The following is a 25,597-nucleotide window of genomic DNA, read 5'->3' on the forward strand; positions in this document are numbered from 1 at the left end:
TTTTTGAGTGGTGTTGAGAATAGACCATGAAGGGATGGGTAGCAAGGGTCAGTGGGAGGATCTCCATAATCCAAGCAAGACATTAATGATTGCTTAAACACTAGTGGTGGTGATAAAAGTAGTTAGATTTTTCTCCTGTATCTATCTTGATATGAAAGCCAACAGAATTCCTGGTTAATTAAATGTGAGCTGTGAAAAAAGAAGAGTCAGAAGTGACCCCAAGGCTCTTGACCTGACTGAGTGGCCATTGCCCTCTGTTCTATATTAGGACCAGAAATATCCCTTGTTGTGGAAACTCATGGAATTAGAAGAGATGCCTGAGGATATTGACAGTATATTACTCAATGTTTGACTAAATGACTCTGATTTAACACCCTGGCATTTTGCATAAAGGGAGCCAAGTGTCAATTTACATGAAATATTAAAACTAAAATTGTTTTAAATTATTAACAAACTAATTTATGCCTTTCATTCATATCTTATCCTGACTTTCACTTTCTCAGAAATGTGGTCCTTCACCTCCCTGAGTAAATGAAACCACACACACACACACACACACACACACACACACACACACACAATTCTTCCATTATACCCTATACATCTACTCTCTCTACACTTTATTGAATGTGTTTATTAAGTAGCCATCCTTTTACTAGGCTGAATGATCTCTTTTTACCAGTCTTGCTAGTTGTGGTTTCCCCCTCTCCCCTAGCACAATCCTGGCTCAGTATATTACCTGGTCATTTTATATTGAATAAATGAAAGCAGAGAAATAGGAGACATCTCCAGAACAGCAGACTAAGAGAGAAAATTAACTTGGATTTTCAGCAGTCACAGTGACTAGACTTTAAAAGTAACTGTAAATGAGTGAAATACACAATTTGGGTGAAGTATAGGTCCCTATGAATCTAGTTCCTTATTGTATAGACTGAGTCTTGAGTAGCATATGGGACAGTGCGAAACACTCAATAAATATTTGTGTCAAATGAATAAGGGTTAAATAAGCAGAGGTCATTACCCAGGTTTCTAGCATGGGCTAATGAGTAATCCACTCCCTGAAAAAGGGAAATCATCAGCACAAGTGCTTTCATAGCTACGGCCCCAGAGTACTGCTCAGCTATTTGCTTTTGAAGAGACAACACAAATATTTAAGTGATGTTTTATCAACAGGAGGGAACAAAGTGTAAGTGTATAAACTATTATTGAGTTGTATTCAATAGCTTGTGTGTATAGTCATATTTTAATACTTTCAGTTTTAATCAGATATTTATATTGGAATAATGTCACCTAATTGAATTCAGTTTCTGGTAAAGATAGATCAGAAGTTGTTATGGTTTAGATTTTTTTTTTTTTTAAAAAGTCTCCTGAAGGTCTCACACACTCATAGGTAGGGCTTTTGGAAGGTGACTGAATCATGGGGGTAGGCATTATGGACAAGTTTCTGTTGGGAGATGGGGCCTGCTTGGAAGACGCAGATCACTGAGGGCAAGACCTGAAAGGATATATCTCCTTTCCTGGCTCCTCCCTTCTCTCCCTGCTTTCTGGCCACCATGACAAGAGCAGCTTTCTCGCACCAAGGCTCTTCCCCTACATCATTTCTGCCTTGGAGCCTATAGACTATGGACTGAAACCTCTTAACCATTATGCCAAAGGTTGAAATTTTTTTTGAATTTTTGCGATAAATTCATGTATGCTACCTAGAAAAATTAAAGGAATAAGAATTTGAAGAGAAAACATTTTATCATGTTCCATTGGTATAGGCATTCCAAAAACGGGACACTAGGCATTTAAGGGTTAAAACACATTGAGCCCAGATAGCCTCTCTTCCTTTAAGTTGCAGGTATCAGGTATTGTGTCTCATTAACAAGAAAGTGACTAAGATAGATGTGATTTCCGATGGATAGTTTCTGAAAGTTGCAACTGATAACTGCAAAAAATTGCAGTGGACCCTTGACTTTCAAATTCAATTTGTTCCCGCAGGCTAGTTGTAACTCAAGTTGGTCAATTGCCTTCAGTCTTTCTCTGATACAATTTTAGGCCACACTTTTTTCCAGGCTGATCTCAGTGTCCTTAAAAAGACATTGGCCCAGGATTCCTCAGTTAACCTCACACAGGAAAGGATGTTGTAATGTTTCTTCCAGAACTCTGTAAGGGTTAAATCTGTGTCTGAGGCCATCTGGAAACATAAGCAGCCAGCATTTGGGGTCTTAACTCAAGCTAAAACTAAAATTCCAGTCATACCCAAGTTATTCATATGTCACAACAGTTACAACTTGAGGGTCTATGGTATCTTCTTAATTTCAGAGGGGAAGAATTACAGAGATTTTCTGAAAACATCTTTACCATGACCAGCTATGCATCTTCTGACTTCAAAACTGTAACACACAAGGTTTCCATTTAGGATGGCAAAAAATTTCTGGAACTAGGGTGTAGTGATATTGTATAATTTTGTGGAAGATTCATTGCCACCAAAACTTATACTTTAAAATGTTTTCAATGGTAAATCTTGTAATGTGTATCACTATAAAAAAAATAATAACACTAAACACGTGTTTTCACAAGTTAAAATAATTTGACCATGTTATGCAACTTAGATATTTTAGAAATGTGAAACTCTTCACTCTGCTTGTAAAATGCTTTAGAAAAGCATAACAGCATAATGCTGTGGAATTTTTTCTGGCAACAAGATTCAGAGCCCAGCATCTGTGAAAAGAATGAAAGTTGGGTTGTGTGTGACATGACTTTGAAAAATAAGAAAAAGAGAGCCTATATCTTAATGGGAAACAATCATTTCCCAGGCCTATATGAGAAAAGGCCTCTCCTGATTCTCTCCCTCATCTAATTCTATTTGCTTCTGAAGAGTTGTATTCTTAGGGAACGTAAACCCCCAAGGCAATTCTATGCAGTAGCTTTCAGCTTTGTCACAAGTAAGAGCACATTTACTTATTATTTCCTTCGGGGATCACTGTTTTCTTTTTCCATTCAGCATTATATAACAAGCAATTTTTGCACTTCTAACTATTTTTTAAGTATCTTTCTTTCTATGGCCTTTCAATATCCTATCATGTGGATACACTATAACTTTTATTTCTCCTTATCATTGGGATTTAGGTTATTCTGATCTTTTGAAATAAATAATGTTCTGATGGACATCTTTTCTTACACAAGTCTTTGTTTTATTCTTTTTCAAGAAATGTACACCATTTCAACCCTCTCATCAATGATATTTGCTATTGTTTGAAGGTTTGTGTTCCACTTGTATCCCACTTAAAACTCATTTATGGAAGTTGTAAGCCCATGAGACATTGGGCTCTTTCATGAAGCTGGCATGTGATGCTATTTCTTCTATCTTTCCTCGCCTTCATCTAACAAACTATCATTTTTTCAGCTCAGAGTTATTTCCTCAGTAATGCTGTCTTCTGTGTTCCTATTCTGCTCATGTCATCTGAGAAATATATGCATTTCATATATATACATATATATATTTGGTATGCTTCCTCATCTAGGAAAACTATGATCTGATGTTTAGACATTTCAGAATCTAAATCTATGCCTGGCCTCTAATAATACCTGCTAAATGTTTGCCATAAGGCAAAAAGAAATGCTCTTTTTAATATAAAAATCTAACTTCCTAGATAAAAGGAATTGGCATCAGTGTCCTAATATGTGTATAAATCCAGAATTTCTTGTGAAATAAATTCCTGCTAGGAAAAACGACAACAAACCCCACAAATTAGGAAGGTATTGAGACCCCATATTATTAAAGTAAGACTGTAATCTAAATGGACACTTGGAATAAGTTAATTTATAAATACTCAGTCATTTCTATAAAGAAATTATTCTACACTAAGCGTTGAGAATGAATTTCCATTATAATTAATTTATGGCTTTTCTTTGAAAAAATTCAAATATCACATTTTATTGATGTGTTAATTCTAACTACAGACCTTGTTTTGTGTTTTAATTCTTATTTATTTATTTATTTATTTATTTATTTATTTATTTATTGGTACTGGGGATTGAACTCACATCCTTGTGCTTGTGCGGCAAGTGACTGAACCACTGAGTTAAATCCCTGGCCCCAGACTGTTTTTAAAAGAAGCATATGATCACAATGTTGGCTAAAGGTCATATGTTCTGCAATTTGTTTTTTTATATGGAAACTTCTTATCTGATTCTTCTACTGTCATTCAGATATGAAAAAAAGAGTAAGTGAGGAAAGGAACAAGATTTGATTGGCAGAAAACACTAATGGCAACCAAGCCTCCCCAAAAAGACTACAATAGAAAGTGAATAATGATATAAATCATAGTAGAAAGTGAAAATCAATCAGTTTCCATGTATAGCATGTGCTTGTCATTTCATGCTGGATATGGTGCTGTGAGGGCCACGGTGGCACATTTCAGAGTTATCTCTGCCTTTTGCAAATCACGGTGGAGCCCTTTTGGACTGTGTGTAGAGGCTCCAATAAAAGGCAGTGCATCCTAAAATTTCCATGGGCAGCTATGATTTCAAAAATTGTCTTCCACTGTCCCATGTATATACTTTTCACATCACATGGCCCAACTTTTCTTTCTGAAAACATGCCTACTGGAGTCATGGATCAACTGTTATATAAATAACTTAGGAAGAATATTTCATTCGTGAGGATAAGATTAGATCTGTTCTGTTAAATCTCCTAAGAAACCATAGGATTGCTTTGTATTTAAAAGTGATGTGTGTAGAAAGAATGAACTCCTACAGATGGCTGTTCCTCTTCATCCTTCTATGTCTGCACCTAGCACTATTCCTTTCACAAGGCAATGTCAACAAACGTGGATACTTGTTGAGTAACTAAAGACTAAAATTTAAAAATATGTTTTTAGGCCTTTCAAATATTAATTTTGTCTATTTGTAATGCTAATCTAATTTTGCATTTGCTAGGACTGGTGATTATCAAGGCATTGTCACACACCTCTAGGACTTGAATTTAGGTCCTGCTCAATTTCTTTCAAAGTTGACTTCAATTCCCAGTACAGGAAAAAAAAACAAAAAAACTCAAAGTCAACAGAGAAGTAGTTGAATTTTCAGCATACCAACACCCACAAACTCCACTACATGCAGCCTACCCTGCTCTCTGGGCCTCAGAAAATTTCTTTGGTGCTCCATTTATTTTATTTGTGACATTTGTCCTAGAAATTGAAAAGTGCCTTTGTTCATGTTTTTGTTGGATTTCAAAATTCAAATGCCTGGAATGAGGAAAAACATTGCTGAAAAACAATCTTTCTACACTTTGTCCCTGAATAACCTAATTATCCATCTAAAATAGCATTTTACTTTTCATTCCTTATCAATAAAGCTTAACCTTCATCTGACTTTTGGAGGCCATGAAAATCAGGCGTAAAGATGGGCAATTGCGCTTTTTAAAAAAATATTTCCGTTAGGATAAGCATATTTGAAGTTTTTCACATGGCAGACATGGAGATCTCTTTAACAATCTGATCACAAATCTATACTGCTTAAAACGTGACATGGTTTTCCTTTGATCCTCAACAAAGTCTGACAACTCACCCCAGTGCCGAAGCCTTGATTGCTAGTTTGCTGGTCTCCTCTCATACGCCTTTCTTCACACTACACACTCAACCATGTGGGCCTCTCTCATTAGACGTCTCTCACCGGCACCTTCTCATGTGCTCTTCTTCAGCCTACATTGCTCACCCCTCCAGCCACTGCCACCAAGACCATCATCTCTCACCACATCCCATCACCTGCACACCTTCCCCTGACAGACTACTCAAGCTCAGGTTTCAGTGTAGAATTCACCTCCACACATAAAAGCCCAAGTCTCCATAGTCTAGTAGTTGCCATACATCTAGAACTTTCCTGTTGTGATGATTTCTATCTGCTCCAATGAACTGGGTGCTCTCTGAGAGTGGGGATTGTGCCCACTGTTGGCACTTGTGCCTTTGACTCAAGCATAGTGTGTATAGCATGTAGTTCCATAACTACGAATAGGATGCTAGTAGTGTACATGAAATTACAGAAATTATCAGGACCTGAACATGAAATATCTGTTTTATAATCTAGATCTAAATGATAGATAAATAAACATTAATTTTTTTCTACAGCTCTTAACTCTATGCTAAAAAGTCATAATTGATAAAAGGAGCTGAAGATCTTACAGTGTGCAGAAGACAAGCCAGAACAATACCCTCCTTTTTTGAGAAATATATACATCATCTATTTGCTAAGAAAACATACATTTCAGCATTGCTTTTTAGCTTTTTTTTTTTTAAGTTTAAGCACCATAAGTATTTCAACATTTAGAGATAAAGGTGAAAAAGAAGGAAGTAGGACACCTCAAAGTAAATGTTGCATCTGATTACCTTTAATCAGAGATTGAGATCAAATAAAGAAAAGAGCCACTGGCCTATCTTAAGGATAGAACTTTGCCTACAACTCCCACAGAAAGGTGCGAAGATAACCACTAAACTGTGATAGCCCAGGGACAAGAAGGGTCAGGACCTTTGATCTTCATATTTATGTGCCTATATAGCAAGTACACTGGAAATGCTTAGAGAGTGGTTTCTTCAATGTAAAAAGTATAAATATTCCATGTCAATATATATATTTTATACAGGTAAATATACCTCATATAGATAAAGTTAATGTTTTTATTGAGATATAATTCAGATACTATACAATTTGTCTATTTAAAGTATACAATTCCAAAGTTTTTATTACACTAACAAAGTTGTAAAACCATTACCACAGTCAATTTAGACCACTAAGTCCTTTGGTCTACAAACCTGAAGTATCTCTTCATTTTTCTATTCATTTTTAAAAATCTTTATTTAACTTTACAAGATGAAATTTTATTCTACTACTAGTTTCATTTTTTTCTTTCATTTCTTTAAATAATGTTTTGTAGTCTTTAGGATTTAAGTTGTACACTATTTTGTTATATTTACTCCTAAGTATAGGAGAAATCTGGTTTATATAACCAAGCATGGAATAGTATTGACAAGAGTTCTTATTAAGTGTTATAGGGGCTGGGGATTTAGCTCAGTGGTTCCAACACCTGCCTCACAAGTGCAAGGTCCAGAGTTTAATCCCTGGTACAAAAAAAAAAATCAAGGGTTATACAGTCTTTAAGTACCCAAAACTATACACCATCATAAAAAAAAAAAAAAAGATTAAGAATAAAACCCTTTGGAACTACATATGTGACCTAGTGTGTACATCAAAGGTTTTTTTTATCTCACGGTTATATGTTAATGCTTTCTCACTTTGCATGATACGTATGCTGGATTATCTATAAATGTACTTTGCTCCCCCTTTTTTAAACAGTGCTGGGAATCAAACCCAGTACTGAGTTCAGCAAGTGCTCTACCATTCAGCTACATCCTCATCTATGAGGTCTTATTTCTTAGGTTTTCTCTACATTTTCTTTAAACTTTATGTATTCTTTTTTAGCACAAATGTTAGATTTCCTTTTTTATTGCTCATTTTAGCATTTAAATACCTTTGGTGTTTGACTTGGCCCTTGGCTGTTTTCCTATTCAGAACATCTTTTGGGGGAGGCAGGGTAGAAGCCTGCCTAAGTAGCACAATATAATTTCTAGTGCCTGGAGATAGTTTCCTAGTTCCACAAGTGTCTTAGATACTAACCAGTTTCAGAAAATTATTTATGGAGAATCACAATAACATTAAATGTAAACGAGAAATACTTGACTTTAAATTTACAATAAATCAATTGATTTTTCAGAAATATATGAAAACACAGGGTTTTAGCCCTTAAATATAGAGGCAAGCCAGGTACAATGGTGCACACTTATAATCCCAGCAGTTAGGATTAAATCCTCCTAAATCAAGAGGATTATAAATTCCAGGCCAGCCCAGGCAATTTAGTGACTTAGCAAGACCCAGTCTCAAAATAAAAAATAAAAAAAGGGCTGGGGATATATTTCAATGTGATAGCCCTGAGTTCAAACACCAATACTGAAAAAACAAAACAAAAAACACAGCATTGTGCATCTGACATGGGAAGTGGTAAAAACAGACAAGTAAGAGAGGAGATAGACTAGGGAGTTTTAGGATGGAGGTTTAGATGAGATGTGGAGCATTCTCCATATATATGGAGCGTCTGTCTGTCCTCAACATATATCAGAGTATATACATCATGTACTCTGAGGGCCCTGAAGATAATCTTTGACTAAGAAACCAACTTTTCTGGAGTTGTGAGGTGTGAGGAGGAAGAAAAGAAATCTCCTAGGCAAGCTGGCAAATATATACAGTAATATAATTGGAATGGCAATAGTAGTAACTATGGAGTGATTTCCTTTGGTATTAAAAATTACACTGTACTACACTTATGCAGTAGTCTGCACTGCATTTCCTAAAGCATATTCTAAATAGAAACACAATCAGGGAAAAAACACCAAAGGCATTTAAGTGCTAAGTTAACAATAAAGAAAAATAATTTATAAATCTTATATATAGATACAAGGTATACATATACATGCACACACATATATATGTATGTATATAATACATATATAATATGTATGTATGTAATAGAAATGTATATATCAGATATAGTATATTTGCATATGTATATATCACCAAAAATATATAAACATCATTCATCATTCATACAAATATTATTTATGGAACAGCTACTATCTGCCAGCCATGATACCCAACCCTGAGGATGTAAAGTAAATTAGAGAGTTATTACATTCCAAAGGGAGCACTATATTATATTAGTTGTTATTGACCACTGTGTCTAGAGTGAGAAACCCAGGGGATATGTTTAAATCTCCTGAGTATCTGTAGTAGTCAGGGTTTGAACAGGGTAGCACCTCTCCCTGACAGCTATGGAAGAAAGGAGCTCACATGTATAGAAATTGACCATAGACAGTTGTGGGATGAACTGGAGAAATGAAGGCCTAGGAGGTGCTGTTGGAGTCACTGACTGGTCAGTCTGAAAAACCAGGAAGCCCCGTCCCAGGAGGGCAGGGGCGTGAGGCAAGAGTGACAGGAAGCTGTTGCCTTTGGGTAGTAATCGTCTATGCGGGTCTTAGGTCAGCCTCTATCCAATGGCCAGAAATTGAGAAGAGGAGCTGGACATAAAACAGAGGTGAGCAGGGCCACCTGGACCTGGCAGGCATCTCTACATCTTTCCATCACTGATCTGACTGTGATGACTATCGGAGAATAATGGCTACATCATCTGCCTTCCAATCTCAAGCATGCTGGATAGGGACAGGATTTTCCCAGCTTAACCAGCTTAACACAGTATAAAATACAACACGTGCCATCAAGATTATAATATGTTGTACGGACTGGTCCTTATGACTCTTGCTCCCTAGTATCCACACCTTTGTACGGCACCATCTGTCTAAGTTCTGCACTTTCGATTTGCAGTTGATCAAAAGAAGCAACAGAATGTCAAAAAGGTGATGGATATTGTTCCCATGACTATGTAATGAGATGTAAGATTCGACCTTAAAAGAATGGAACAAGCAAGTCTTTCCCACTGGCCTGGAGAAGCAAATAGGCTTGTTGTGAACTGCTTAAAAAGAGATTCACAGACAATTTTCAGTGGACTGTAAAAGAGGGGCATACAAAGAAGGAAAAAAATCAATCATGGGGGTCACAAATTCTAACTTCCACCTGCTAACTGCACTATTGCTTGTTTCAAACTAGTATAGTTTCTCAACCTCACTGATATTGACAATTCGGGCTAGATATTTGTGCATATGTGGAGATGGCAGGCCTCTTCCCACTAAATACTATGATCATTTTCACCACTCTCCTTCATTTCTAACAACCAAAACTGTCTCCAGATGTTGCCAAATGTATACTGAGGGGTAAACATGCTCTGATTGAGAACCAGTATTTTACTGTAAGAGTTCCTGTAACACTAAGTTATGTATGACAAAAATCTTAAAATAAGAAAGATAAACAGTTGCCACAATTCATTTGCACACTAGAAAATCTATTTTTCTAACAATACATCTCCCCATGTTGGCCACCATAAGTCTAATGGCTTTTTTACTTTTCTCACCAGCTAACCATAAAGATAGTTCTCACATTCACACAGTATAGGTACCACTTGTTGGGAAAGAAAACTATATTTTTAAACATGTAATGTAGAAGCATTTGATGTCACCATTAAATAGCAGTGTAGATTAAGTCCTGCTCACAAAGCTCCCACTTTACTGCAAGATAATTAGTGAAAAAGCAGGCTTTAGGAGTGTCTGTACAAAAAAAACTAAGTACACAGGATGTCCTTCTGAAATACTTGCTGAAGATTCCAGAATTTGTTCACATCACTATATTTTCCCATAAGCTGCTATGTTGCATCAAGTATGTGGCCCTGGTGATACTATGGTATATCAGTGATGATATGAAACCCTATTAGTGACATGAAATAAATACAGAATTATTTTGAAACGAATCCCCTAGACATAGTGCTACAAACATAACCTGTCCTTTGGTAACTGAGCTCTTTTTAAATAAAGTTGACCAGAATAAAAATAAAATAAGTGAATCGAGTCATTCTTGCAACCAGTCTTTATCAAAAACCTGCTATCCAGTTGTTGCCAGAGATAAAAAAGATAAAGGGAAAGATTTAAAGGCAAGGGTTGTAGACATGGAAGGGTCATGGTCTAGTGGAAGAGAGAATACATGGGTTTGGTAAGTACTATGCCCCTGGAGCACCACGGGAGCTGGTCAGAAGCCACCTAACTCATCAAGAAGATTGGGAGTGAGGATTCGTTTGCATCAGTCAAATGAGGAAGCTGGAGAAGCAGAAAGAATAACAGAACTGTGATTTGGGCAAGACAGATGGAGAAAGCAGGTGTCTCCAAACAAAAGCAAATGAGCCCAGGTGGACAGGAGGGGCCAAGTGATGATAGTGATGATGCTTTTTATAACATGTTCAAAATTTTTTAACTGTATTCTGAAGGTAACAGGAGCCATTGTGGCTTTGCTGCAGGGCCGTGACATGACCAAATTTGTACTGGCAGAGAAGCTGACATCTGCACATAGCCTGGCCTAGACTTGAACAAATCCTGAGATAAGAAAACCAGTGGAGGCTCAAGCATAAGCAGTGCGAAAAATACTCTTCAAAGTGGAGATGCACAGGACAGGACAGAGTTCGGGCAAGAACCAAGAGAAAAAGAAGTGGACACTTCCTCAGAGAGACCTTTATTTTTCTAAGAAAAGGATGAGGGGGAAGGATGAGCACTCAACTGATGGAGACAATCAACACTGCACCCATTCAGGTGTGGACTAGCCACTATTATGCAGAGCCAGCATTTTTCAAAAAGGTAGAAAAACAGACAGAATTTGCCTGCTTGGTTTTGGCAAGGAGGGAGTACACCTCCAGAATATATTCCTAAATGTCTTATATGATTACTTTTATTATGTAGAGTACAAATTTACTACACCCATAAGAAAAGATATTGTTTGGAACGCATATTCATTAAAAAAGAATTGCCATATCTTAAAAAGTCAATATGTCTGCTACTGTCAAATGTAGCCCTTAGTATCTCTGAGAAGGTTCAGCAATGTAGATGTGCATGTAAACCACACTTTATTTTTCTCCCCTATGTCTAGTCTATAGACATTGCTCAATATAGCACACAATAAGTAATCTATTTTATACATTTAGGCTGAGTAAAAACTGCTGGATTCAATTACATTTCAAGTGGCAGAGCAATAATCCATAAACACGGGAAGGAGCAAGATGCTCAAAGTATGTACTTAAAGGCAACTTTGGGGGCATATATTTACTGTGGATGTCAAGGTGCTCTTCTGCTGTAATAAAAATGTTGTTAGGTGTTTGGTGCTGTTGACTTGGCAACAGTTTGTAGTTTTAAGCAAAGACATTCCTCACCCATTTCACACTCAACAAATGGTCTCATTTTAAAATGAGGAGAAGCAGAGATGGAATGTGATTGCCTCACTTTTACAGGTATAGCCCTGGAAAAGTCAATCATTGGGAGCCATTTTGCCCAGAAGCTGCTAGAACCATACTTATTGCCTATCATTTAAAAGAATATGCTCTAGATTGCATCTAAACCTTGTAGATCTGTTTATAGATTGTTTCTGTTTTCAAGTTATCTAGGTTGATCTAAAGTTTAAATAAATTTTTAAGCTTAATTAAATAAAACATTTAAATGATACAAGCATTTAATACTTAGTTGGAAATTGAAAAACAGTTACCATGAAATCCCTAGGTAAAAAGAAAAATCAGGCAACATCTGTTAGTCCCATTTCTCTGTCACATGGGACGGATGTGTTTATAAGACTCAAGTCTTTAAATAACCAAATGCCTCTGAAATGATTTTTTTTTTTAACTTTTGCACAGTATTGCTGATCAGTGGACAGGCCTGAAGATTCGTTCTGAGAGATACTTTGCTAAGGACTCAGGATGAGGTAGCACCCACCACAGGTGTTCATTTATCACTTCTTTGGACTCCAGAAAGTAGGAAAGAACATAACTCCTGGTTGGAGCTGTGCCAGGAACCAGAGTGCTTGCTATTTTGGAATGAGTTTTATAGTGATCTGTTCGTGAGATTTTTTTCTCTCTGACATTTAGCAGAGCTGTTTTATAGTGATGGAAAAGGAAAGTGATTAATAAAGTATGGGAAAATCATATCACAATGCCTTACACATATTCTCATGCTTGATTTACTCTGGTGCTGTTTTGAATTAATGAATGAATTAATGAGTGAAAATATCCCTTACTCAAAATAAAGCATAAGAAATCGTACTAGAAAACTGCAAGATCACCTATGTTGGCACTTGCTGGCCCTCCCACACACTCAGAAATGGTTAACTGAGACCTACGGAAGTTAAATAACTTTTACAAGGTCATATGATTAATTTAGTAGTGAGAACTAGAGATTTAACACAAATGAAAGGATCTTATTCACTCATTTACTCATTCACTGGAGAGTCTGCTGACCTATTTATAAGATTTTGGGTTGCTCAACGATGGGGACGTGTTCTGATAAGTGCGTGGACTAGTGGAGATTTTATTGTGTGAACATCACAGCATATACATACACAAATCTGAATGGTACTGCCTACTGTACACCGAGACTATATGGTGGCTAATCTATGGCACACTTTCCACAGCTATCACCGAAAGCTCTAAAAGGTTCACCATCACTGGATTGCTTCTGATGCCTTGATGAAAAAAACAGCAACAGAGTAAATCAAACATGAGAGAAAATGATGCAATCAAGAGGTGCCAGTCACATGCATAGTGTTTTACAGTACAGTTTTTAATAAGTAGGAGGGCACTGTTAAATAATGATATAAAGTATAATATAGTAAAGTAAATATATAAACCAATTTATTACCATTATCAAGCATTATATACTGTAAATAACTGTATATGCTGTATATTCATACTACTGCCAGCACAGTGGGTTTGTTGACACCACTGTCACCATGAACACGTAAGTCATGCATTGTGCTAGAACATTATGCCTGCTACAATGTCACTAGACAACAGGAAATTTTCAGCTCATTATAATCTTTCAGTGCCACCATAGTATGTCAGTGATGATATATATCTATATATGGTTGATATTAGATCAAACTGTCATCCTTCAATACATGAGTATATGTATATACTGGGGCCTACCTTTGGTCAACATATTATAGGTACTCAATAAATATGAGTGAAATTAATTTATAGTATTTATTCAATCATTTATTCACTCAGATTATCTATATATAAATACTCATGCTGAGTCTCAAGAATACCATTATTTGAGTCATTTTCCTCCTTCCAAGTAAAATCAAATGCACATGTTCATTTCTTGGGCAAGAATAAATATTCCTATATTAAATTATATCATTAGCATGCATAATACTACACTCTACCTCTTGAAGAATTTTCTAGCTGGTTTCTTGTAGGAAAATTAAATCTTGACATCCTAAAACACACAATTTAGCACTATTGCACATTATACTGGGGTTCTCAACTGCCTGACTACCTTGGGCTATCAGTTAATGTTCTGTTTTATGACATTTGACTACCCTTGTTATGATGGTTTACATAAACACAAATGTTCCTTAGTAACTGCAAAAGAATTCAGCTCATTCAAAATAACTATACCTGTCAACTCCATGAATTGCTCATTGAGTTTCATAGTGAGCATAACACAAAAGACTCCTGCTTATCTTTGTGTTACTTATGGCGTATGCTCTTTAACTTTATTAATTTTTCTTTTATTTACCTTACTTTTTCGGTGTGATAAACTTTCTCTTTTTCTCTTTTTATTGAGTTTATTGGTACAATCTAGGTCTACAATACAGTTACATTCATTACTGGGATCCTGTACCTTCACATGACAGGTCTTGGTTCTCAATTATTCCCCTTGTCCCTGTCCTCCCTTTCCCCCCGCCATAAAAACTCTTTATTTCCATTTTTTCATTTTCTCATATTTTTTCTTTTTCCTTATTTCCTTGCCCCTACCCTTCTCCCTTTCCCTACACCTTTAGCCCTTTTCTTCCTATTTCACACTCTTAATTATCCCATTAGGATCTTGTGTCCTATTGTAGTTTTTCACACCAGAAAAACTATTTGGTATTTACACATGTGTGACTTATTTATTTCACTTAGGAGTATATCCTCAATCTGTGTCCATTTTCCTATGAATGACTCTCATTTCTCATTCTTTATGGCTGAGTAGTCTTCCATTTTATAGAAAAACCACATCTTCTTTATCCAGTTTCCAACAGATGGGCAGATGGGCTGTTTTCAAGTTTTAGCTATTACAAACTGTGCCACTAAACATTGGTGCACATATATCACCGTGGTATGATTCTTTTAAATCTTTTGGAAAGATACCCAGCAGAGGGATGGCTGGGTCAAATGGAACCTCTAGTCCCAGCTCTTTGAGGTATCTCCATATTGATTTCCATAGTGGTTGCACCAGTCTGCACTCCCACCAACAATGGAGAAGGGTTCCTTTCTCCCCACAACCCCACCAACATTTATTATTGTGTGATTTCTTGATAGCAGCCATTCTTTGTGGGGTGAGGTGGAATCTCAGTGTTTTCATCTGCATCTCTCGAATGACCAGTGATGTGGAGCATTTTTCATATATTTTCTTGATGCTTTTACTTCTTTGTTTGAGAAATGTCTGTTCATTTCAGATGCCCATTTTGGAATTGGGTCTTTATATTGGGGGGGCTGATTGTTTTGAGTTCTTTATATATTCAAATAATAGTCCTTTGTCTGAGGAGCAGCTGGTAAAAATTTTTTCCCACATTGTAGGTTGTCTCTTAGTTCTGTTGATGGTTTCTTTTGCAGTGCAGAAGCTTTTTACTAAGATGAGATCCCAGTTGTTGATTCTTTCTGCTAGTTCCCATGCTACTGAGGACTTATTCATAAAGTCTTTTCCTATGCCAATGTCTTCAAGAGTTCTGCCTAATTTATTTTCCAGCAAGTTTAGTGTTTCTGTTTTAATATTTAGATCTTTAATCCTCAGTGTGATAAACTTTCATTCCAGTCCAGTCTCATAGATCAGGTTAGCCTAATCTAGCACTTTATCTTCATATATATTCTTGCTTAGTAGAACAGTTTTCATTTCAAACATCACTGAGTACTTTTTATCTGGAATTTTGGCATTCTATACTGTATCCTTATGAAATTATTATAAGCAAAGAGGTATTATACTTTTCACTGAGTCATATGTATCATGAAGAGTAACTTCCTTTATCAAATATAGTTTACAAACATCCTAAAAACAATTCTAGATCTGTCCAGATGACAATTACCACACTTTATTCTATTTTTCTAGGAGTTCTACAACTTACATAGGCTTACAATTCTTTCTAAATAATTTACTAGTACACATGTATAGTAGATAGTGTTTACATTCCTTGTGGGAAGTTGGTACACGTATATAACACATCTTAATTCATTGTTTCATCCCCTTTGCCTTCTCGCCCTCTACCCTCTACCCATCCCTTGATCCCATAGGCTTAAAACTCTTAGAGTCTTAGATGAGAATCATTGGTGGGCTTGTTAAAACACAGATTGTTAGTAACTTTGTATTTATCAATGGATGAATGGATAAATAAAATGTGGTATACCCGTATAAAGGATTGTTTTATATATATATGGATGGATGGATACACATTACATTAATTAACTCAATTTCAACACATACACATTTAAAGAATATTAAAATGTTTTATGAGGTTCTAGTATAAGTAATCAAATATTTTACTTTGGAAATTTTTTCATTTACAAAAATTTACCAAAGGCCTAATTCTCTGGCTATTGAATATTCTAAGAGAAAAATGTTATTACATAAAATATGCATGTTTCAAACATCACTATGGGAGTATAAAGTGGTATAACCCATATGCAAGGAAATTTGGCAATACCTAAAAAAACTATGTATGCATCTATCTTTGGCCAAGCAATATTATTTTCAAGACTATCCCAGAGATACAGTAGCAAAATTATGAAAGCATATATGCCCAGACCTATCAACTGTATGATATTTATAATAGGGAATGTTTTTTAACAATCTGAATAACCATTGATAGAGGAATGATTGAATACTATGCATCTGTAGAAAGAAATGTGTAAGATCTTGGAATGCTATGTTACACAGAGATCTCTGGATTGGTCTCTGCTTTGTTAAAAAAAAGCAAAATGCAAAGTAAAAAATAGTATAGAGGACATGTTACCTTTTATATGACAATAATGTATGCATATGTATGATTATTTAAAAAGTAATAGTGGAAGAATAAACCAAAAACTAGTGTAACCAGAGAAAAAGCAAAATAAATATACAATGAGATCTCTACCAAAATGGATAAAATCAACACTTGTTGGCAGGAAGCATTGGCAAATATCAGAACTCTTATCCACTGCTGGGAGAAGTATAATTGGAGCATGTACTTCTGGAAAGCCTTTGGCTATATCCATGAAAAGCCTGAACATATTCATACTATATGACCAAGCAATTCTATTCTTGGCAGTATACCCACCAGAAATGCATACATGTGTTAAAAGACATACAAGAATATTTTAAGAAGCACTTTTGATTAAAACCCAAAACTAGAAATGCATATCTCCACCAACAGCAAAATGGATAAATTATAGTGTACTGTATATGAAATACAATAGAATACATTAGCAAAGATGAAAAAGAGTGAACGCTCCTATCACATGCAGCTTGAATGGATCTCATAAATATTGTTGAAGCAGAGCATGTACTATATTATTTTACTTCTAAGTCAACATCTGGCAAAACAAATGCAGAGTGTTTGAAATTGGGAGGGCAATTATGTCTGAGAAGAATCAGGGAGTAGTAACCAGAAAGAACACAAGGGTACCTTTGAGGGCTCTGGTAAGAATCTGATTCTGTGCCTAGATGATGGATACATGGGTGTGTTCAGTTTATGAGAATTCATCAAGCTGCACACTTACGCTCAATACTTGACTGCAAGTATATTATACTTTTTTAAATGTTTAAAACACAAAAATCATTACATCTGAATAGATACAGAGAGTCAAGTGGAAGGAATGGGTTGAAATGCAGGATTTTTTTTTGAGTCTACGTTTTTTACGTTTGGACTTTGGAATAAATGTACGTGTTTTACATATTCAAAAAGTAAATTCAACAAAAGAAAAAAATATATGTGTGTATTAAATGGAGATAATTGAAATCATTTTGAATTCCAAAATGTACATCTGTACTCATGTATACAAACCCACATTTTAAAGTTTAACATAAATCTGAAAATGGACCAGGTCAGTTTTTCTGAAATGCTGCAATGATAATTCTGGATTTACTCTAACGGCTTGGAAAAAATCATAAATGCTAAAAGCTCAAGCCCTAGGGAAACAAAGAAGGAAGGTAGAAAAAATGAACAGCTGGGGAAGCACTTGTTATCCAAAGTAAACAGATGTACTGCAGTTAGGCACGTACTAACCTAATGGCCTTTTGGAATTGACGAAAATGTGTCTGAGTGGTTGTAACATCAAGGCAGGCAGCTCTGCAAGCCAAGTAGTAAAGTAAATGCTCAGATGGAGTCCCCACCAATTTGGCCTTGGGCTGAATCAGTCAGCCAGTATGTTTCATACTGACCACTGCGGCACTGTGCAAAATATGAGGAAAAAAGACAGTCAAGTGGTTCACAGATGCTTTTTTTTTTTTTTGGCGAACTTTAGCTCCTTCATCCAACTACTTGATGTTGAAGAGTTTCCAAAATGGCCCTAACCAAATAGAAGGTAGAAAATAAAGAGAACAAGCCTAGAAATATTCATCTTTGGGAGAAGTAAGAAGTGTGATGTTACAAATATATACAAGGACTAATCTGAATCTATCCTGTGGAGATATCTGAGGACCCTCTGTAGGACTGTCAATGGGTCCTACATCACAAATGGAGAAGTGTGATTACTCTTTTAGGTTGGGGGTTCAAATCTAGCCCTGCAACTTATTAACACTTCAGCCATGTTCCTTAATGTCCTTGAGGCTCAATTTTCTCGTCTATAAAATGTAAGAATACTGTTGGGTTCTTGGAAGACGTTAACAAGGCACATGAAGCACTTATATACAATTTCATGTGTTCTATTTAATATTTATAAAACCCTTATGATGTTACAAATGATGAACTGATGCTTAATATTATACAGCAAAAAAATTGGAAAAACAAGGATTTGAACCCAGAGCTCTCAGACTCAAAAAATTATTTTCCTTATCTACAAAAATGTAGTCATGAAAAAAGGTTTGCATTTCTGTTAGTAGGTGATTTCCAGAGATATTTATCAGTCATTCATAAATTAGTACAGTTGCATACACACGATAAGAATGGCAGGCCTATTTGGAAGATAGAGGTGGGTTAGAATGGTCAGAGTGTGGGTAAACTGGAGTTGGTTGCCTGGAGAACAATGCCTGGCATATAAGTGCCTGTTGAATGAATGAAGGCATTTAATATAGAAAAAACGGGGCATCCTCAATCACTATAAGGCCCTGGATGAAGCTAAGGTCAGAATTTAGTGGGCAGTGGCAAACAATAGGACTTAGGTCAAAGGAACATATATTCTAAATAAAACCAGCCTTTCACCAAAAAAAGTAAAAATTGTCCTGAAAAATATAGGAAAGACAAATGGTTGATGAAGGTACATGCAACAGGTGGAATCAGACTGGGGTTCAGAGGTGGCCAGAGGTCATAGGTGGAAAATACATGTGCAAGGCATGGCTCAAGGCAGTTGAGACTGGTCAGTAGAATAAAGAGAGAAGGAGAAAGTATAGACTAAGCATGCTTTTATCTGTGGATTCCACAACAGTGGTATTTGCCTATTACTCTGATTTTAGACAACTAATGTAGTATCATTTTATGAAACTTTCAATTGTGTTCTGGATCCCACTCTAAAATGTTTTTCTCCCTATGGATATGGACAAAATCTTCTGCTTTGGGACTGTGGGACTTACTAGAAAGATATGTCACTGTCAATGATAGGGAAATGAGTTACAGTTGTTGATTAGGAAAGCTTTATTGTCCAGATATGACTGAAAGGACAGTGTTATCCTGATAAAAATCACCATGTTCCAAGGTCTACTTTGCAACTTCATCTGTAAAGAAATGTGATTGTGCAGCCCATGAAGAGATGATTTTTATTTTAGGATAACTTTTTCATTAATTTTCAAAGAGAAATATGGCTGCACATAGCTATTTGGATGATTATCTATGGGGAAAAAATCTGCTTAGGAAATCACATGAGACTGTGGCTTAATATACACGGAATCATGTAGGAACCAGCCTACCAGCTGGTCTTGAACCTGACCAAGGGGTGATAAAGATGAAAAATAAAGAGACACAGAAACAAGTTAAAATCTGGGGAGCCAGTGGGCTCATATTTCCAATGTAAAGCCCCAAACAACTGGTGCACCTTGGCTTTATTCACTGAGACTCAGTCACAAGCAATTAGAATTCCACAGGATCCATCTGTCTCCCACTTTCCATGGTCCTTCTCCAGGTAAACAACTTAACCTCGGGTGTTTTTATTTTTCCCTGCAGTGTGTTAGCACATTTGCACGCCCTCTTCTCAGTGCTCACCAAGGAGGCCAATTAAGCCTTTTTCTTCCCAAATGATCTGCACAGAATCGGAGAAACAATAATTATTTGATAATGTAAGTGGTAGTGACATGTGGGTATGAAAATTATGGTGATAATAATTAATAAAATCTAACATTGATTGGGAGCTTACTGTGTATCAGGCAGTACACTCAGTACTTAACCTAATTTAATCCTTACCTATAAGGTGTTTCACTGCGGAGATACACCTGCCAAACAGATGGCATATTGATGTCAATTAGTCGACCTACTCAATCTTCTGAATTTGCACTAACAAATTCTCACTTGACTCTATTTTCCCAGGCTGTGCTTATCTTGCTCACTGACACTCTGTTCCCATCCCTACCTAAAGATTTCTCCTAAAGGATGCTCAACAAGTGACAGCGAGCACACAAACCACAGGATGACATGGAATATTTCCAAGAATCGGTCTGAATAGATGGTAAGCAATTTCAGATGTTTTTATATGGTATATACTGGATATATTATGAAGCACAGTGCAAGATCTGAACAAATGTTAAGGGTAAACCTTGAAGAAATTTCATACTTGAAGATCTTGAGAGCTCTCTTTGAAGGTACTTAACAGAAAAGTTTAAAAATCACACTTAGTATTGCCACCCAAAGGGTAACACAGTACAGCTGAATAGGCCCAAGTTTTCTGAATCAAAATCACCTAATTTCAATCTCCCTATACTTCCTGGTTAATTGTGAATTGGGTGTTTCAATTTCATGATCTCCATATTGACAATTTGCTCTTATATTCTGTCTATAGTTAGTTAACTTTATCCATTAACATTTTTTATAATTAGAAGTATTTCTCTTCCTCAAAAAAAAGGAATACAGAGAGTTTTGCAAGATACATCAGTCTAGGTTGGAGGTTGTTCTCTTTTAGTATTTGAAATATCTCATTCCACATTCTCCTTGCCCCAAGGGTTTGTGTTGAAAAGTCTGCTGTAATTCTGATGGGCTTTCCTTTGCATGTGCTTTGTTTCTTTCCTCTTACTGCTTGTAGTATTTTGTTCTTCTGTTAGGTTTCTGGGATCTTGATTATTATATGTCTAGGTGTAGATTTTTTTTATTGTAGCTAGTTGGGGTCCTATATGCCTCAGTCATCTGAATGTCAAATTCTTCCCCTCTGTTTGGGAAGTTTTCTGTCATTAATTCTGAGAACAGCTTTTTTAAGTCATTTGTATTTTCTCCTGCTACTTCATGTATTCCTATCAGTCTTATGTTATTCTTCTTTGCATCATCTAGGAGTTGTTGGATCGATTTCTCATGATCCCTTACTGTTTTTAAGAGACCTCTCTTTTCATGGTCACTGACTGCAATCTTATCTTCTATATCTGAGAGCTAATAAAAAAAATGGTGCCAGGTACCACAACAGCAACAGAACTTTGCTGTTTTCTGGATATTATTCTTTTCTTTGTTTTGTTTCTTTGTTTGTTTTCTGTGTTTTATTTTGTTTTTTTTAATGGAATGTGCTGAATGTCTATAATTTTGTTCAGATGACTGCAGAACCTGGAAAAGCTGTTGCTGCTATCAATGCATAACATACTGCTATTATTAGTCTCTTTATATAAATATATATATATATTGAGTTGGCATTGTACAGAAATGGACAGCCATATTGGTCTAGAAATGTTAAATTTTTGTATTTTTTTTTTCCTTGTGTACAGGGGTAACACATTGTAGTAAATATGTAAGGTCATATCTACATGGGTTTGATTACAGAAACTAATAAAGTATTCTCTAAATAATGAAAAAAGAATAAGATAAGACTACAAGAGCAAGAAGCAATTTAAATATGTTAAGGGACCATTTTTATCTTCAGAATTAAGGATTATTTTAATGTTACATCATTGCCTTTTCTCTTTTACTTTCCTTTTTAGTTTTATTTTAGGATTCCCTATTTTTAATGTTCATATAGAGATTCCTTTAACTGAAATACCTAATAGTTTCTCTGGTGTGAAAAACTATAATAGTACACAGGATCTTAATGAGATAATTAATAATGTGAAATAGGAAGTAAAGGGCTAAAGGTGTAGGGAAAGTGGGAAGGGTGGGGGAAAGGTAAAAAGGGAGAGGAAAAAAATATGAGAAACTGAAAAAAATGGAAATAAAGTGTTTGTAAATGGGGAGGGGAGGAGGGGGTGAAGGAAGGGCAGGGACAAGGGGAAAAAATGAAAATCAAGACCTATTATGTAAAGGTACAGGATCCCAATGATGAATGTAACTGTATTGTATACCTAGATTGTACCAATGAACTCAATAAAAAGAAAAAAAAGGAATACAAATTTATATCTAAAAGTTTCAAAATCTAGAGAAACATAATGGAAAAAAATTAAGAAACGTACACATCAATCGCAAATATGATTACTAACCTACTATGTGCCTGGCAACTTCTCAACTCTGGGTCTATAGTGTGAACTAGATGGTCAAAATCCTTGCCCTTAAAGACATTCTACTTCATTCTTTCAGATATTGATATCTGAAATTCACATATACGCATTTTGTAAGATTGAGATACTTCTACATATACAAGTGTATTTAATTAAATTACTTTAAATTTAATAGCATGTTGTAACATCATTTTGTTTTATTGAATTTTCACCTACAACATAGTTTTTAAAAGCTACACAGTAATTTATTTAGAAGTATAATATGTATTATCTAATAAACGTGAAAGTTGCTTGCTTTTAATTTTTCATTCTTGCAAATATACTATTTTTATAGAAAAATGTTTGTGCCTATCTCTCATTATTTCCTTCAGATAAAGTCTTTAGGAATCAACATAACCCTCTTCTGAGATCAAAGAACCTTCATATATTTTACATTTCCTTAGCATTGCTGAACTCTACCCCAGCTTATATTTATTTCAGCTTATATTTTCTAACGTAGTTTATGATAATGTCTATTTTCTCATACCCCCAACAACGTTAGGTATTTATTATTAAAATTTTAAACCAATTTGTAGGTGAAAATTGGTTTCTTGTTTTAATATGCTGTATCATCTCTTGTGATGTCAAACTTTTTTTTACCTCTATGATTCATACTTTGTTAATTGCCTTTTTCTTGGGTGTTCTTTGGCCATTTTTCTATTGGAGTGGTTATCTTTTTCTCTACCCTTTATAAGCACTTTAAAAAATAAAGTATACAATGACATTTTGTCTGCCGCAGATGATACAGCTATTTTCCCCAGTTTATACCTTGCCTTTTTAAATATTTACTGAGCTTTTTGACCCTGAAGAGCTTTTAAACTTTATGTGGTCACATTTACAAATAATTTCATTTTACACCTTCTGTTCTTGTTCATAGCTCAGAAGGCCCTCTGTGACCTCAGGATCTATTATTACCTTTTGATTCCTTCTGACTGAAGAATAACACCACTAGGTTGTCAGACCCTTTCTGGGTGTCTCCTAGGTTTTAGAGAAGCAATGCAATCTTTCAGTTTTGAGAAGATAAAATTGATGATGGTGATGGTGGTAGTATGCAAGGATAGGGAAATACAAGATAGAAACAGAGACTGGCTTCAGCAGAAGCCAGTGCTTTAAGGAATGACTATTATTAACATTTTCCCCAGAGATAAGACTATAAACAGTGGTCTTAGATAGGACCCAAGAATCTTGTATTTCTAACAAGTTCCAAGATGAGTTTAAGGTTATTTTAGTCTATATTGTCAGTCTATATTTCAAAATAGGTGAAAACACTGGAATTCTTTAGCATAACAATCAATTTGAATTTATTTACTTCATTCTTTTCAAATTTAATGACTTTCTATAATCTGATACATTAAAATAAGCTTCAATATTCTGCACAAATGTAATCTGGTATACATGCCAACTCTCAACAGTGACCCCACAAGGATTAGTTAAGTAAGAAAAATCTTGTCCCAACACTTAAATTTCTGGAAGGTCTCCAGTACTCCCTGAACACCTGAGCTACTCCTGAAGTCAGTGGCTAGCTAGGTTTGGCTCTGATTCAGTGTTGGGAGAGGGTCCGATCTTTCCTGCAGTAATAAGCATATCATAGATAACCTATGCAGTGAAGGTTGATTCAAACACTACACTGAGCTGGAAAGCAGTTCTTTTCTTTTTGAGTGGAAAACCAAATCCCCATTTCTAAGACTTATGTTTGCATAAAGCCAGTTAGTACACCCTGCCTCCCAGTCCCATCATCCAGTCTAAGGGACTGCCCTGCTGATCTTAATCTTTAATCCACACTGTTTTCTGAGTTCTCTTCAAAGACCACTTTGATTTTTTTTTTCTTTCCCCTATTATGTTTTGAAATCCCTTATACTCCAAATATTTCCTCTACAGCCTTCCATGTTTTTCCCAATGAGGAAGTATCCTAGACCCTTTCTTTTGTTCTCCACATTCAAACATCAAATCTGGGAGATCCTGTTGGCTCTGTATCTCTCAAATTTGTCCATACTTGTGATTATCGCTGCTGTTGCCTTCAATGTGGCCCTCATGCTCTGTCCCCCAGGAAGACAGCATGGTACAGATGATTTGGTATCAGAAGGACCTGTGCTTGCGTTCCACATGTACTGCTTGCCTGTCTGGCTATAGGAATGATAAACTGACATATCTGAAACTGAGTTCCCTTTAACCTGAAACTATCTGTTTCACAGGACTGCCGTGAGGACCAATGCAAGCATGGAAGTGAACATGCTCCACACACTGCCTCTGCAAGCAAGTCTACAAATAACCACTGCCTCTGCCCATTTTTTATCACTTTTGATCAGTATTTCCTAACAGGTCCTGTGTTCACCAAATGAGCATCCACACAACCATCAGAGCAGCTTTTCCAAATCAGAAATCTGATATTTTAGAGAGTGATTAGATCTTACCGTGGCTCACAGAACAAAGCCACTTCACAAGGTTCTCTTCCATTCACTGTTCTCTATCTGCTTCATCTTCTATGCTTCTACTTCTAGGTGCTTCCTGAGCTTTACACGCCCATCTGTGCCATGCCTTTCTGATCACCTAGAGCCTCACCTAACAACTTCTTGTTATTCAGTACTACCATAAGCATCTCCAACACCAACAAATTGTCTCTGAATGCTAGTTGAACTTAGCCCCTCTTCTATTGCTACAGTACTTTACTTTATATATAAGTACATTTTTGAACTTTTATATTTTATGTATAGAACATAATTATGCTTCTTATAACATTATAGTATAATCATTATTTCTATGTCCATTTCCCTACCAGACACTGGGTTCACTGACCACTAATCTGAGGGATTATATAACCTTATGCATCCAGAACCCAAAAAGTACAACCATTTTAACTCTAGCTCATCAGGATGAATCACATATTAAACTGAACATAGTATAATAAAATCATACCCCACAAGTAATATATAACTTTTGCATAATTTTTATAATTTTGTTTTTAAATTTATTTAGCTCCTAATAACCGGTTCAGTTCTCAAATACCTATGATTTCCACTGGATTATTAAGCAGATTCAAAATTCTC

General features: G+C 35.8%; 1 long non-coding RNA gene across 4 annotated transcripts; it reads left to right on the forward strand.

Annotated features, from left to right (window-relative positions):
• The first annotated feature begins 1,079 nt into the window (after positions 1-1,079).
• Positions 1,080-25,597, forward strand: LOC104864945. Of its 4 annotated transcripts, none has more exons than XR_781015.2 (4): positions 1,080-1,186; positions 20,059-20,171; positions 20,419-20,557; positions 24,746-25,597. It is a non-coding gene; the product is annotated as an uncharacterized LOC104864945 (long non-coding RNA). The 4 variants fall into 4 exon arrangements; XR_781017.2 differs by having other exon boundaries at positions 20,468-20,557; XR_781016.1 differs by lacking the exon at positions 20,059-20,171 and having other exon boundaries at positions 1,082-1,186.

Source organism: Fukomys damarensis, unplaced genomic scaffold, assembly GCF_012274545.1.
Source record: "Fukomys damarensis isolate Sample0158 unplaced genomic scaffold, DMR_v1.0_HiC HiC_scaffold_4, whole genome shotgun sequence".
NCBI classification, from domain to species: domain Eukaryota; kingdom Metazoa; phylum Chordata; class Mammalia; order Rodentia; family Bathyergidae; genus Fukomys; species Fukomys damarensis.